The 14,507-nt window shown below is 42.4% G+C and overlaps 1 pseudogene across 1 annotated transcript; it reads right to left on the minus strand.

Annotated features, from left to right (window-relative positions):
• Nucleotides 1-4,053: 4,053 nt before the first annotated feature.
• On the minus strand, nucleotides 4,054-5,595 carry LOC143658513 (small nuclear ribonucleoprotein Sm D1 pseudogene; annotated as a pseudogene). The gene is made up of 2 exons (XR_013163229.1): nucleotides 5,258-5,595; nucleotides 4,054-4,741 (listed from the first exon to the last, which is right to left on the minus strand). The product of XR_013163229.1 is annotated as a small nuclear ribonucleoprotein Sm D1 pseudogene (transcript).
• Nucleotides 5,596-14,507: the final 8,912 nt, after the last annotated feature.

Raw genomic sequence — 14,507 nt, forward strand, 5'->3', positions numbered from 1 at the left:
ATGAAATTGTCTAACCACTGCTGGTTAATTTGTGATAAAATAGCTAAGCAATATTGGACAGCTTCAATGACTTACGAACGAGAGAATAAACATGTCAACTACGGAATTATCTTCAAGAGATGGGCAAGATACTTTAAAATATATATATATTCCACGTTTACGCTTTCTTTTAAAATAAACATGCACATGCACACACACATAGTGCTCTTGCCATCTTTTAAATTAAGTCACTCTCTTATAGGGTCCTTGCAGAAAATTTTCTTCTCATCAAAAACAAACAAAAAAAGCCAACAATGCAGAATTGAACAAAAATTCAGATTTAGTTCACCCACATCCTCAAAATCAGCTTGTTTTCTTAGTACAGAAATGGTAGTAAGCTTGACAGAAATGGTACTAACCTTGCATATAATTTTTGTCAAGCTTAATTAATTAAACAATTTTTAAAAATTTATTATTAGTGATTGAAAATAATCTGGTTTTGCTATATAATAAAGTAGGTCTTTTTTCATTTTGTTCTTAAAGGATTCCTTATAAAAGTATTTGACAAAGCTACTACCAGGTACATTTCAAATCAACATGAGGTTTTCACATTGGTCATAACTGATAAGCATCTAGGTATCAGCAGTTTCAACCGAGGAGAACTTAAAACTATTCTGTTGTTAATCTACTGTAAAACAAACAAAAAAACATTAACAATGATGTGGAGTGCCAGGAGCAATCAATCAGGCCCAAGCAGGAGCAATTAATCAGGCCCAAGCAGGGAAAGTCCCCACAACATTGGGGTGGAATGTCCCCAAGAGTTAAACAATAACCAATGTTAAGAAACTGAGAAAACGGGATGTGTTTTGGCAACAGCTAACAGCATTTTTCTGCTTCTATGATACACTTACTTGCTAGCAACTGCAAAACCACCACATAATTTTAGCCTTTATTAGCACACCTTGAAAACTTCTAGCTGCTGCTCTCTGAATAGTCCTTCTTGGAAGTTTCTGGGGCAGTTGCTGGCCGGCTAATACAGACTCCAAATTGGCTTGCAGTTTTGAATTATGTGGTCTCTCTTTTGGTGCACCCCACAACAAATGACAACAAAATCACTGACTCCTGATTTAGAAGATGACTATTATTTTTTACCAAATACCTAAATCTCCATGGAGTAAAACTCAAGGAAAGAGAATGAACTGTAGACACTGTTCCACAGGACTCAAGTTTCTGAAGAAACAAAAAGAACTTATTTCACGTGTAGGTAGGTTTCACAGAATGGAAATTAATAAAATATATCTTCAATGCATGTCAGATAAACGGTGTATATTCTGTATAGATTCATCATAAAATAGAAATTTTCATTAAAAAAATTAAAGCACCCGGCCAAGATGGCAGCTTAACAATGCGCGCATGTTAGTTCATCCTCCAGAACAACTACTAAATAACCAAACACAGTACAGGACAGCTCCTGGGGTCACGTCAGTGACCAGACACACAGCATACCCCAACCTGGACCAGCTGGACTGGCTGCGAGCCTCCCCAGAACCATGAGTTCCCCAAGCTGCAGCAGCCGGCACCCCTCCCCAACAGGCTGCTTCCCAGAAGGGAAAGGAAAGAGACTTTATCAGCAGCAGGGGCTGAGCCCAACCAAACACCAACTGTGGAATTAATTAACAAATTCTGACTACTAAAAATAGGCCCCCAGCTCAGGTGAACCTGGTCAAAGCGGAGGTTGCTCATTTTTGCCCCGGCACCAAGGGGGCAGGGCTGATGGAAAAAGTAAAAAAAAAAAGAAGGAAACAAAGGTTTTTGTGGCTGTGTTTCTACAATGGCTTGACTGCCTTTGATACAGTGGCAGATCTCCTCAGGCTGCAACTGCCCCAGGCATAGGCAGAAACAAACTCGTTTGAGGGCTTGTCTGGAGTCTATGCCTTCCCCAGGGGAGGGGTGAAGCCCAACTCAGCTGAAATCCCTCCCTCAAGGGATTCAGACACAAGGGCTTGGTAATTTGAAGCCTTTAAAACCAGCCTACAACCTCTCCTGGGTCTCCACCACGCCCCCAGCCAAAGTTAAAGGTACTGCATCATCTTATGCTGGTGGGACCTGCAGGCAGACAAGCACCACATACTGGGCAGGATAAGAAAAACAGAGTCCAGAGACTTTACAGGAAAGTCTTTCAACCTACTGGGTCTCACCCTCAGGGAAAACTGACCCAGATGACTCTTTCTTCCTAATAGGAGGCCAGTTTAGTCTGGGAAAATCCAGCTGTGGTCTATAATACCTAAGTAGAACCTCCTAAGTGTGGGGGGGAAAGGCACCATACAAGCAGGGCAAGAAACAAGAAAACAAGAACTAAAAATTTCTGGTCTGTTAAATAAAGCCTAAGTTAGAGGTCCAGAAAAAGCTGAATTGAATGTCAAAGAACAGATAGACAACAAATTCATCCAGCAAGAAAACCCTAGATAAAAGAAATGAAAGCAATCTCCAGAATAAACTAATTAAGGTAATTAAATGCCTAGACGCCAGCAAAAATTAACAAATCACACTAGGAAAATTGAAGATATGGCCCAGTCAAAGGAACAAACCAACAATTCAAATGAAATACAAGAGCTGAAACATTTAATTCAGAATATACAAACAGACATGGAAAACCTCATCAAAAACCAAATCAATGACTTGAGGGAGGATATAAAGAAGGCAAGGAATGAACAAAAAGAAGAAATTGAAAGTCTGAAAAAACAAATCACAGAACTTATGGGAATGAAAGGCATGGTAGAAGAGATGAAAAAAACAATGGAAACCTACAATGGTAGATTTTGAGAGGCAGAACATAGGATTTCTGACCTGGAGGATGCAACATCTGAAATCAGGCAAGTAAAAGAAAATATAGGGAAAAAAATTGAAAAATATGAGCAGGGACTCAGGGAACTGAAAGACAATATGAAGCGCATGAATATACATGTTGTGGGTGTGGACAACCAAAGCTATAGGCTGAGCCCCCAGTCTTGGGGGTTGTTCACATGAAACTTAACCCCATAAAGGATAGGTCAAGCCTACTTAAAATTAAGCCTAAGAGTCACCCCCAAAGAACCTCTTTTGTTGCTCAGATATGGCCTCTGTCTATAGCCAATACAACAGCAAACTCACCACTCTTGCCCTGTCTACGTGGGACATGACTCCCAGGGGTGTGGATCATCCTGGCAATGTGGGACAGAAATCCTAGAATGAGCTGAGACTCAGCATCAAGGGATTGAGAAAAATTTCTGAATGAGCTGAGACCCAGAATCAAGGGATTGAGAAAACCTTCTCGACCAAAAGGGGAAAGAGTGAAATGAGACAAAGTGTCAATGGCTGTGAGATTCCAAACAGAGTCGAGAGGTTGTCCTAGAGGTTATTCTTACACATTAAGTAGATATCACCTTGTTATCCAAGGTGTAATGGAGAGGCTGGAGGCAATTGCCTGAAAATGTATATCTGTGTTCCAGTAGCCATGTTTCTTGATGATGATTATATAATGATATAGCTTTCACAATGTGACTGTGTGATTGTGAAAACCTTGTGTCTGATGCTCCGTTTATCTACCTTGTCAACAGACTAGTAGAACATATGGAATAAAAATAAATAATAGGGGGAACAAATGTTAAAATAAATTTAGTTTGAAATGCTAGTGATCAATGAAAGGGAGGGGTAAGGGGTATGGTATGTAAAATTCTTTTTTTTCTTTTTCTGTTTTTGTTTTATTTTTATATTGTCTTTTTATTTCTTTTTCTGAATTGATGCAAATGTTCTAAGAAATGATCATGATGATGAATATGCAACTATGTGATGATATTGTGAATTACTGATTATATATGTAGAACAGAACGTGCATATATTAAGGATGTTTGCGTTTCTTTCTTGTAGTTTTTTTCATTAATAAAAAATTATTTAAAAAAATTAAAGCATAATCACCCAAGAATAGAATTTTTCTGGAGCTGGTAAATAAGTTATGCTTAGCTCATACTGTATTAGTATCATTCATATATATATATGAAACTGCTAATACTTTAATTTGATAGTCAATAGACAATGTGTTCCCATATTTAGGTTTATTAAAAACTGACATAAACAAACAAAACTGTACAAAACAATAGCCCTATCACTTAGCACTTTGAAACATGAATCTGGAGAGACACTATTGCCTAGGACCTCCTCTGCCTCTCCCATGGCCACATCCTCTTCCTCTGCCTTGGCCTCTTCCTCTTCCTGCAACAGCTTCCCTTTTTGTGGATTTCACCTTAGGTTCAACATTCACAAGTAGTGTACCCAGAGGCAAGCTGTCTGGCAGAATAAAATATCGAATGTTATTTCCTTGAATACTCAGTGTTTCCAGCTGTACAGGTTCTCTGTTCTCCAGGGTCATTTTCACAGCTTTAAGATGTGTATTCATGCTGACGTCCACTCTTCTGATGGTTCCTTGGACCTGTGTTCGATTCTTCAATTCAATTGTTAAAGTTTTATGATCAATTTCATCAAAAATCTCATGAGCTTCATCCTAGTGGCAGTGTCATTCTTTCGATCCGATAGGACAAAAAAACACACAACCAAAGTCCGACCGACTGGGAGTACGAATGGCCAGAAATGCTTGGGTCAGGACGTAAGATGTTTCATAAATGCACAGCAGTACTCATTCTACTATGATCAAATGCTAGAATGATTATATAATCTTCAAACTTTGTTAAGAGTATTTGTGGCTGAAGCAGAAAAAGATTTTTGAACTCTGAGAAACAAAGTACAAATGTTAAGATTCAATAGCAAGCCCCCACCACCAAGCCCCCCACACCTTCCACTTAGGAAAAGTTATCCAGGCATGTGTTCTTTCTGTGGAACCTCTTCAAATTCTAGCCTCTAAGGAAGTCTTCTTTACCATTTCTCTGACAGGTCTAAAACGTCAGGCCAATTTTAACAACACTTAATCCTTCAAACAATGGCGCTTCCTTGGGAAAGGGAAAAAAGTCTGCTAGAAGCCTCACCCATTGGGCCCTCCTGGACCCCTCTTTTCCTCCTGAAGTTGTGATGCTCCCCTTTCCAGATTGAAGAGGTGAGGAGGCCTTCATGTCTACCATACCACCATGTCACACAAGAGATCTGATGCTCTTAAGAAAGGGTGGGTTTCTTGGCATATAACTTAGACTTTTCAGAAATGAGAATATTAATAATAGAAGAGGCAAAAGAAAGTCCCATGACACTGAGCTTGTGAAGCAGAATTCAGCTTGCACAAAAACCATGCCCTCACCTGACAAAAGCAGCTATAAAAATGAAGAATCAAAGTGGTGACTCCAGCCACTGCCTCAGCTGCACCAGGTGCCACCTTGCTGCTAACCTGGTGTGATGATTTGGTTCTGGTGTCAACTTGGCCAGGTGACAATGCCCCATTGTCGGTCATGCAAGCACTGGCTTGACCATTGACGTAAGGATATTTTGTGGTCAGGCAAGCACTGGCTTGACCATTAACGTAAGGATATTTTGTGGCTGGTTGATAAACTGGAAGGCTGATGTATTAAATCATCAGTCAGTTGATTGCATCTGTGGCTTATTATATCTGCAATCAACTAAGGCATGCCGCCCACCAGGAGATAATCCAATCAGTTGATATTTTTAAAGAACAGAAACTTTTTCATTGTTTCTTCAGCAAGCAAGCCTCTCCTGTGGAGTTCATCCAGACCCTTCATCGTAGCTGCCAGCTTCACACCCCCCCCCCCCGTGGATATTGGACTCTTCCACTCTCACAGTTGCGTGAGACACTTTTTTAAATCTTACATTTAAAAATATTTATATATTTATAAATCTTATATTTATAAAATATAAATATAATCTCCTGTTGGTTCTGTTTCTCTAGAGAACCCTTACTAATACAGTTTGTTACCGGGGGTGTTTCTTGACAAACAGAATCTTAGAAATGGGTTTTTACCCATTTTCTACTCCCATTATACTCAGAGGCACTAATGACTGTTTTCAATAATCAAGATGGTACTAATAGGACATTGAGTATGTTGGCAAGAGAGATACTCAAATATCACCATTAGATTCTGCTAATTGTACTCTTATATGAGGCAAGGCTCTGAGTGACTGTTTTTGACATGTTTACAGAGTTTTGAGAATTAAGAAGTATAATGATGTTGGCTGGTTGATCCAGTTCGACATGCTGGATACAGTGCTGAGGGAAAGGAATGAGCTGAATGAAGGCTTCATATTTGCAACTAAAGCACCATATGAATGATGTAAAAGTTTCCATGTTTTCTCTGAAAGAAAATCTTATTTCCTGTGGTCTCAGACTTGAGATCTCTGAAAACCAGACACAGAGCCTCATTGTGTGAGTAGCAGATTTACAACATAAATTAAAATCTCAACCTTGCAGGATGTCTGCTGTTAGGGTAAGGGCTTTGATTGTAAAAGAATGGGATCCTGAACTGTGGGATGGTGGTATATGGCTTGATAATGATGGTGATGGGGAGATGGAATCCCTGACATCTGCTGAGACTTTGCTAGCTAGATCTGTAATGGACTGCCCTGAGGAAAGAGTTTCCTGACCTCCAGACTGCCTTGAAGAAACAGCTTCCTAGAGGAGGAAACAGCTTCCCAGAGCATTCTTCCATACAATCTCTAGTGAATGAGATTAACCCTTCACTGGCTGCTAACCCTGTAACCACCTCCCCTGGGGAAACAGCTCTCACTCTTCTATTTGGAGCAACTAATCTTGTTTCATCAGATGAAACTGCATCAGAATTCTTAGAGGTAATTGACTTGAAAGACACTTCTATTTTTTTTCATGACCTGACCCACCACCTTTTTTTCTTCAAGACCTGTAACTAGACTAAAGTCCTAACAGGCCCCGAAAGGTGAGGTACAATGTGTGACCTATGAGGAGATATGCTATACTCCAAAAGAACTGCATGAGCTTTCCAATCTATATAGACAGAAATCAGGGGACTATGTGTGGGAATGGATGTTAATGGTGTGGGATAATGGTGGAAAGAATATAAAGTTGGATCAAGCTGAATTTATTGATATGAGAACATTAAGCAGAGATTCTGTATTCACTGTTATAGCTTGAGGGGTTACAAAAGGCTTTGACAGTTTGTTTGGATGATTGGCTGCAACATGGATCAAAAAGTGACCCACAGTACCGGAGGTTGTAATGCCAGAACTGCCCTGGTATAATGTAGGGAGGGGATCCAGAGGCTTAGAGAGATTGGAATGTTAAGAGTGGATTTGTCATGGAAGACCTGCTCACACACCCTAGGAATGTCCAGGGGACACATCTTTCACCAGGACACTGAGAAATAAATTCATGAGACTAACTCCATCATCCCTGAAGAAGTCAGACATTACTGTGGGAACTGCTGTCACTGAGCTGGAAGCCTTAAACACAATGGGATGACCGGATCCCGAGTTGGCAGAAGCTGTGTGGTGACAGTTAATCACCACAGACAATGTGGGTGTGGCCATCATAATGTACAGCAAACTCAAAGCAGAAGTCAGAATAATCTGACTCACAGACTTGTTGCATTGGCTAGTAGATCATGGGGTACCTAGAAGTGACATAGCTGGGCAGTCTACTAAATTCTTGTTTGAGTTGTATAAGCAGAATTCTAGGTCAAGTGAACTTGAATTACAAAAACAGACAGCCACAGCCCCTTAATCAATTCCCAGACTTTACACAGTTTACAGATGCAGGGCCCCTTGAATGAGGGGAAGGCCAGGTACGCTTAGGGAAAGAGCCTTTAACACTGCCAAAAATTTACACTGTTAAACTTCCTCCCACCCTTCCTCAAGGAGATTTGAGGCTTTTTACCATAGTTACTGTGCATTGGGGAAAAGGAAATGATCAGAGATGTGGGGGATAATTGGACACTGGCTCAAGAAGTGACATTAATTCCAGGAGACCCAAATGTCACTTTGGTCCACCAGTCAGAGTAGGGGCTTATAGAGGTGTGTTAGTCTGCAAGCTGTTGCAATGTGATATACCAGAACTGAACAGCTTTTAAAAAGAGGAATTTAATAAGTTACAAGTTTACAGTTCTTAAGAAGTGAAAGTGTTCAAATTAAGGCACCAACAAGAGGTTATCTTCACTCAAGAAAGGCCAACAGACCAGGAACACCTCTGTCAGCTGGGAAGTCACATGGCTGGCATCTGGTGGTCCCTTGCCCCTGGGATCCATTGCTTTTAGCCTCTGTTCTTGTGGGGCTTCCTCATTTTGCTTCTCTGGGGCTGGCTTTCATCTCTTGCTTGCCTTGGCCCTTTCCAGGTTCTGGCTTTCTAAATCTCATGGTGACATCTGCTCAGCTCCAAGCATCTCCAAACATCTGTGTCTCTGTTCTCCAAGTGTCCACAACTCTGTCAGCTCTGCTGTGAAGTTTCTGTTGGCTCTGAGGCTTCTGTCATTTCTGCAGGCTCTGTTATTTTTCTCATTTTCTGACTCTCCAAAATGTTTCCTCTTTAAAGGATTCCAGTAAAGTAAATAAAAACCCAACTGGAATGGTGACCTAATGACCTAATCAGAAGTTACAACAACAACTGGATGTGTCACATCTCTGTGCAGATAATCTAATCAAAATTTCCAACCTATGATAATGAATCAGGATTAAAAGGAATGATTGTTGCCATAAGATTGGATTAGGATTAGAACATGGCTTTTCTAGGGTACATAAAACTTTCAAACTGGCACAGGAGGTCAGGCGATCAATGAAGTTTTAGCTCAGATCTGTCTCACAGTGGGTTCAGTGCATCCCTGGACCCATTCTGTGGTCATTTTCCCAATTCCAGAATACATAATTGGAATTAACATACTTGGCAACTGGCAGAATCCCTGCACTGGTTCTCTGACTTGTGGAGTGAAGGCTATTATGGTCAGAAAGGCCAAGTGGAAGCCACAGAACTGCCCCTAGATAGCAAAATAGTGAATCAGAAGCAATACTGGATTCCTGGAAGGATTGCAGAGATTACTGCCACTCTTAAGGATATGAAGGATACAGGGGTGGTGATTCCCACAAATCCCCATTCAACTCTCCTATTTGGCCTGTGCAGAAAACAGATGGATCTTGGAGGATGACAACGGATTATCATTGACTCAACCAGGTGTTGACTCCGTTTGCAGCTGCTGATCCAGATGTGGTATCATTGCTTAAGCATATTAACATATCCCCTGGTACCTGGTATGCAGCTGCTGATCTGGCAAATGCAGTTTTTTCTCAATAGCTGTCAGTAAACACCACCAGAAACAGTTTGTTTTCAGCTGGCAAGTCCAGTAGTATACCTTCACTCTCCTACCTCATGGGGTATATCAACTCTCCAGCCCTATGTGACAATCTTGTCTGCAGGGATGTTGTTTCTCCCTCACACAAGACATCCCAATGGTCCATTATTTGATGATATGATGTTGATTGGACCTAGTAAGCAAGGAGTAGCAACTATCCTAGACTTATTGGTAATGCATCTGCAGGTCAGGTGATGGGAGATAAATCCAATAGAAATACAGGGGACTTTCATTTCAGTGAAATTTCTAGGTGTCCAGTGGTGTGAGGCCTGTCATGATATCCCTCTTAAGGTAAAGGATAAGCTGTTGCATGTGGCACCTCCTATGACCAAACAAGAGGCACAATGCTTAGTTAACCTCTTTGGATTTTGGGGACAATATATTTCTCAGTTGGGTGTGCTACTCTGGCCCATTTACCGAGTAACCAGAACAGCTGCCAGTTTTGAGTGGGGACCTGAACAAGAGGAGGCTCTGTGACAGGTCCAGGTTGCTGTACAAGCTGCTTTGACACTTGGGCCAAATGACCCAGCAGACCCAATGGTGCCGGAAGTGTCAGTGGCAAATACGGATGCTGTCTGGAGCCTCTGGCAGGCCCCTATAGAAGAATCACAATTCAGAGCCTTAGGATTCTGGAGCCAAGCCTTACCATCTGCTGCAGATAACTACTCTCCTTTTGAGAAACAGCTTTTGGCCTGCTACTGGGCCTTAGCAGAGACTGAACACAACCATGGCTACCATGTTACAATGAGACCTGAGTTGTTTATCATGAGCTGGGTGCTGTCTGACTCACCAAGTCATAAAGTGGGGTGTGCAGAACAGTACCTCGCCATAAAATGGAAATGGTACATTAAAGATAGGGCTCTACCAGGTCCTGAAAGCACTAAGTAATTACATGAGAAAGTGGCACAAATGCCCACGGTCTCCATTCCTGCCATATTACCTTCCTATCCCAGACCAAAGCTATGGCCTCCTTACAGTCAGCTGTCTGAGGAAGGGAAATTTCAGGTTGGGTTTACAGATGGTTCTGCACGATATGCAGGGACCACTCAGAAATGGATAGCTGCACCACTACAACCTGATTCTGGGATGTACTTAAAGGGCAGTGGTGAAGGGAAATTTTTCCAGTGGGTAGAAATTTGAGCAGTGCACCTGGTTGTTCATTTTACTTGGATGGAGAACTGGCCAGAGGTGCATTTGTATACTGACTCATGGGCTGTTGCTAATGGTTTGGCTGGATGGTCAGGAACTTGGAAGGAGCATGATTGGAAAATTGGTGACCAAGATATTGAGTAAGAGGTATGTGGATAGGCCTTTCTGAGTGGGCAAAGGACATGAAGATATCTGTGTCCCTTGTGAAGCTCGCCAGAGGGTGACTTCAGCAGAGGAAGGTCTTAATAATCAAGTGGATAGGATGACCTGTCCTATGGTTACAAGTCATCCTCTTTCCTCAGATACTCCTGCCATTGCCAAAAGGGCTCATGGATAAAGTGGGCATGGTGGCAGGAATGGAGGTTATGCATGGGCTCAGCAACATGGACTTCCACTCACCAAGGCTGACCTGGTTATGGCCACTGCTGAGTGCCCAATCTGCCAGCAGCAGAGACCCACACTCAGCCCCCAGTATAGCACCATTCCAGAGGTGATCAGCCTACTACCTGGTGGCAGGTTGATTACATTGGACCACTTCTTTCATGGAAGGGGCAGCAATTTGTTTTAACTGGAATAGAGACATTCTCCAGATGTAGGTTTGCCTTCCCTGCATGCAATGCTTCTGCAAAAACTACCATCCTCGGACCTATGGAATGCCTTATCCACCAATATAGTATTCCACACAGCATTGCTTCTGATCAAGGAACTCACTTCACAGCAAATGAAGTGTGGGAATGGGCACATGCTCATGGAATTATCTGATCTTACCATGTTCCCCATCATCCGGAGGCAGCTAGGTTGATAGAACAGTGGAATGCCCTTTTGTAGACCCAATTACAGTACCAACTAGGTGGCAATACCTTGCAGGGCAATGTTCTCCAGGATACTGTTTGCTCTGAATCAGTGTTCACTATATGGTGCTGTTTCTCCCAAAGCCAGGATTCACGGGTCTAGGAATTAAGGGGTAGAAATGGGAGTGGCACCACTCATCATCACCCCTAGTGATCCAGTAGGAAAAAAAATTGTTTCCTATACCTGAAACCTTAAGCTCTGCTGGTCTACAGGTCTTAGTTCAAGAAGAAAGAGTGCTCCCCTACTAGGAGACACAATAGCAATTCCATTGAGCTGGAAGTTAGGACTGCCACCTGGCCACTTTGTGCTTCTTGTGCCTTTGACTCAGCAGGCACAAAAGGGGATTACTGCACTGGCTGGGATGATTAATCCTGACTACCAAGGGGAAACAGAACTGCAACTACACAGTGGAGGTAAAGAAGAGATTTCCTGGAATGCAGGAGATTTCCTAGGGCATCTCTTAGTACTACCATGCCCTGTGATTAAAATCAATGGAAAACTGTAACAATCCCAACTAGGTATGACCACCAATGGGCCAGAAACTTCAGGAATTAAGGTCTGGGTCACCCCATGTGGCAAAGAACCACGAGCAGCTGAAGTGCTTGCTGAGGGTAAAGGGAACATGGAATGGGTAGTAGATGAAGGTAGTAATAAATATGAACTATGACCACGTGATCAGTTACAGAAATGAGGACTGTGATTGTATGAATATTTCCCTCCTGTTTTGTTATGAGTATGTTTGCATTTGTACATAAGTAAATATCTCGTATTCCTCTTATTATATAACATAAGTTGTATTGTTCATGTTATAGTATTTAAGTCATAGGATATGAAGCTTAACAGTGAATGATAGATATCTGGGAAGATGATGGAATAGGATATATTGAGTTAACCCTGCTTCAAGGAACAGCTAGAGAAGGGATGGGAGGGTTACTGAGATGGTGATTCCAGGGTGTGATCTGCGAGGGTCTTCTGCACCATGTAGGGTGGCCATGGTGGCAAAAGCTGAGGAACTGAGAAGCAGAGAACTGGAGACCATCTAGGTGGTGCAAACAGCCTAACACGGAAGCCCGGAGGCCTCAGAAGTGCACAGACAGGGAGGTGGGGACCAGGAAGTAAGCCCAGCTTACTTGCCTCACCAGAGGAGATGGACCTGTAAATTCTGTGAACTTAGCATTAAGAGGTGGGCCAGGTTGAGGGGCTGGGTATGGTTGCAGAAGAGTCTGTGAGGGTGTGGGAGGATATACATTCTTCTCTAATGCTCTTGAAACATTCTCCAGGATAGATCAAATGCTGGGGCAAAAAACAGATGTTTAACAATTTAAAAACACTGAAATTATTCAAAGCACTTTCTCCAGGCATATAGACTTTCTGGTTCCTGCATCAGGCCAAGATTTTGCTGGCCTCAAAGTCTTGGCACATGCTGTCTCTCCGACCATAAATGCTCTTGCTCATCATTGAACGTGCCTGAAAATCCTGCATCCTTCAAGGATCTACATGATAACACATCTTACTGTCTTCCCCCTCTCTGACTTTACACCTTAATGTCCATCTTCCTACTTCTACAGGTGAGAACACGAAGGTCCAAGGAGGAGGAGGGAGGAGTCTGAGAGTGCCCGCCTGATGATCAGCTCAGCTCAGATGGACTGGAATCCCAATTTATCTCCAGTGTTCAAGCTCTTAGCCCCAAGCACACCCTGTGCCCACACAACTCCACCCATCCACAAGTTTCGACCCTCCTTTCACCTATCCCTCAGGAACCTAAGGCACATTTCTGAGGAAGTATGTGTAGAGTATCTGAGGAAGTATGTGTAGAGTAGTATTAGTGCCCCTCTCTGTTTCAGGGGTGTTTCCCACATGAGATGATGCATTCATTCCCTGTTTGCGGGGACAGCTCATATATCACCCATGTGTCCACTCTATCAAGCTGACAACGTATGGTTGTGTGGGTGGAAAAGGTCTCCTGAGACTCTTGCCCATCAAGGCACAAGCATGTAGCAGAAGTCTCTGACTTACCAATGTGAGGATTGTATGGAGAGAGTTGGATGAGGGAAAAAGCCCTAAAGCCATCCTTCAACCATCAGAGAGCATATCTGTTTTGCTTTTGGGAAAATGGGACTTTCACAGGAATAGAAAGAAGGATACTCTTCTGAGGACTAAGGTGTTTGGGGAGACGGTTTTATATAACTTTCTCAGACACAGGGGCTTAAGGTAGTTTGAAGGTGTTATGTGCCACAGAAAAGGCCATGTTCATTTAATCCATTCCAGTTGTTGCAGACCTATTGTAGGTGGGACCTTTTGGTTAGGTTATTTCAGTTGAAATGTGATCCAGCCCATTCAAGGTGGGTCTTAATCCTTTTACTGGAATCCTTTATGAGAGGATAAAACACATACATGTGGGAAAATGGCCAAAGGTCAGAATGTTTCCATGAAGCAGGTAAGGGGGCGGACTTTGGAATACCAGGTCCTGCGAGGGGAGAACACTGTCCTGGCAAGCACATGATTGTTTGCAGAAGGAAACATCTGAACCTTGTATGCCAGGCTCAAGGCTAATGTCGATGTGAAAGTTCTTATGAAAAACATTCTGAGAACAGGAGTGGAAGACATTTTCTGTTTTTGAAGTTCCTCAATAAATACAATGAGAAAACTAGGGTCAAGGCTCTCAGTCCTTGAGACTGTGAGTACCCTGTTCCCATCTTGAATTACTCTCTTGTGTTACTGTTTCTTATGTCCTCCATTATCTTCCATTCGCCTTCACTCACAGCTGAGCAGGACTCTCAGCACATACAGAAGTGAAGAGATGAAGCCAAGAAAAGCTGACTGGAGAAAATCCCTAGAGAAGTTAAGAGGACCCACAGGAGCTCAGACAGCAAGCCACTGAAGCTAGGTGAATGCAATGAAACCTAGGACAGAAGGACAAGCAGATGTGAGCCACATGACTTCTCAAGTGACAGAGGTGTCCAACATGCCAGCAGCTTTTCTTCAGAGAAAGTATAGATGTCTTAATTTGGACATTTTTGTGGTCTTAGAACTGTAACCTGTAAGCTAATAAATACCTATTGTCAAAAGCCAGTCCATTTCTGGTATACTGCATTTCTGCAGTTTTAGCAACCCAAAACAGGGCTTAACTAAGGTACAGCCATAGCTACAACACGGAAGGCCATTCTGAGAGAGGACAGAGGAGGGTGATGTCCTCAAAAGGCAACTCAGTTTCCCAACAGTAGAACA

Source organism: Tamandua tetradactyla, chromosome 16 (assembly GCF_023851605.1).
Source record: "Tamandua tetradactyla isolate mTamTet1 chromosome 16, mTamTet1.pri, whole genome shotgun sequence".
NCBI classification, from domain to species: domain Eukaryota; kingdom Metazoa; phylum Chordata; class Mammalia; order Pilosa; family Myrmecophagidae; genus Tamandua; species Tamandua tetradactyla.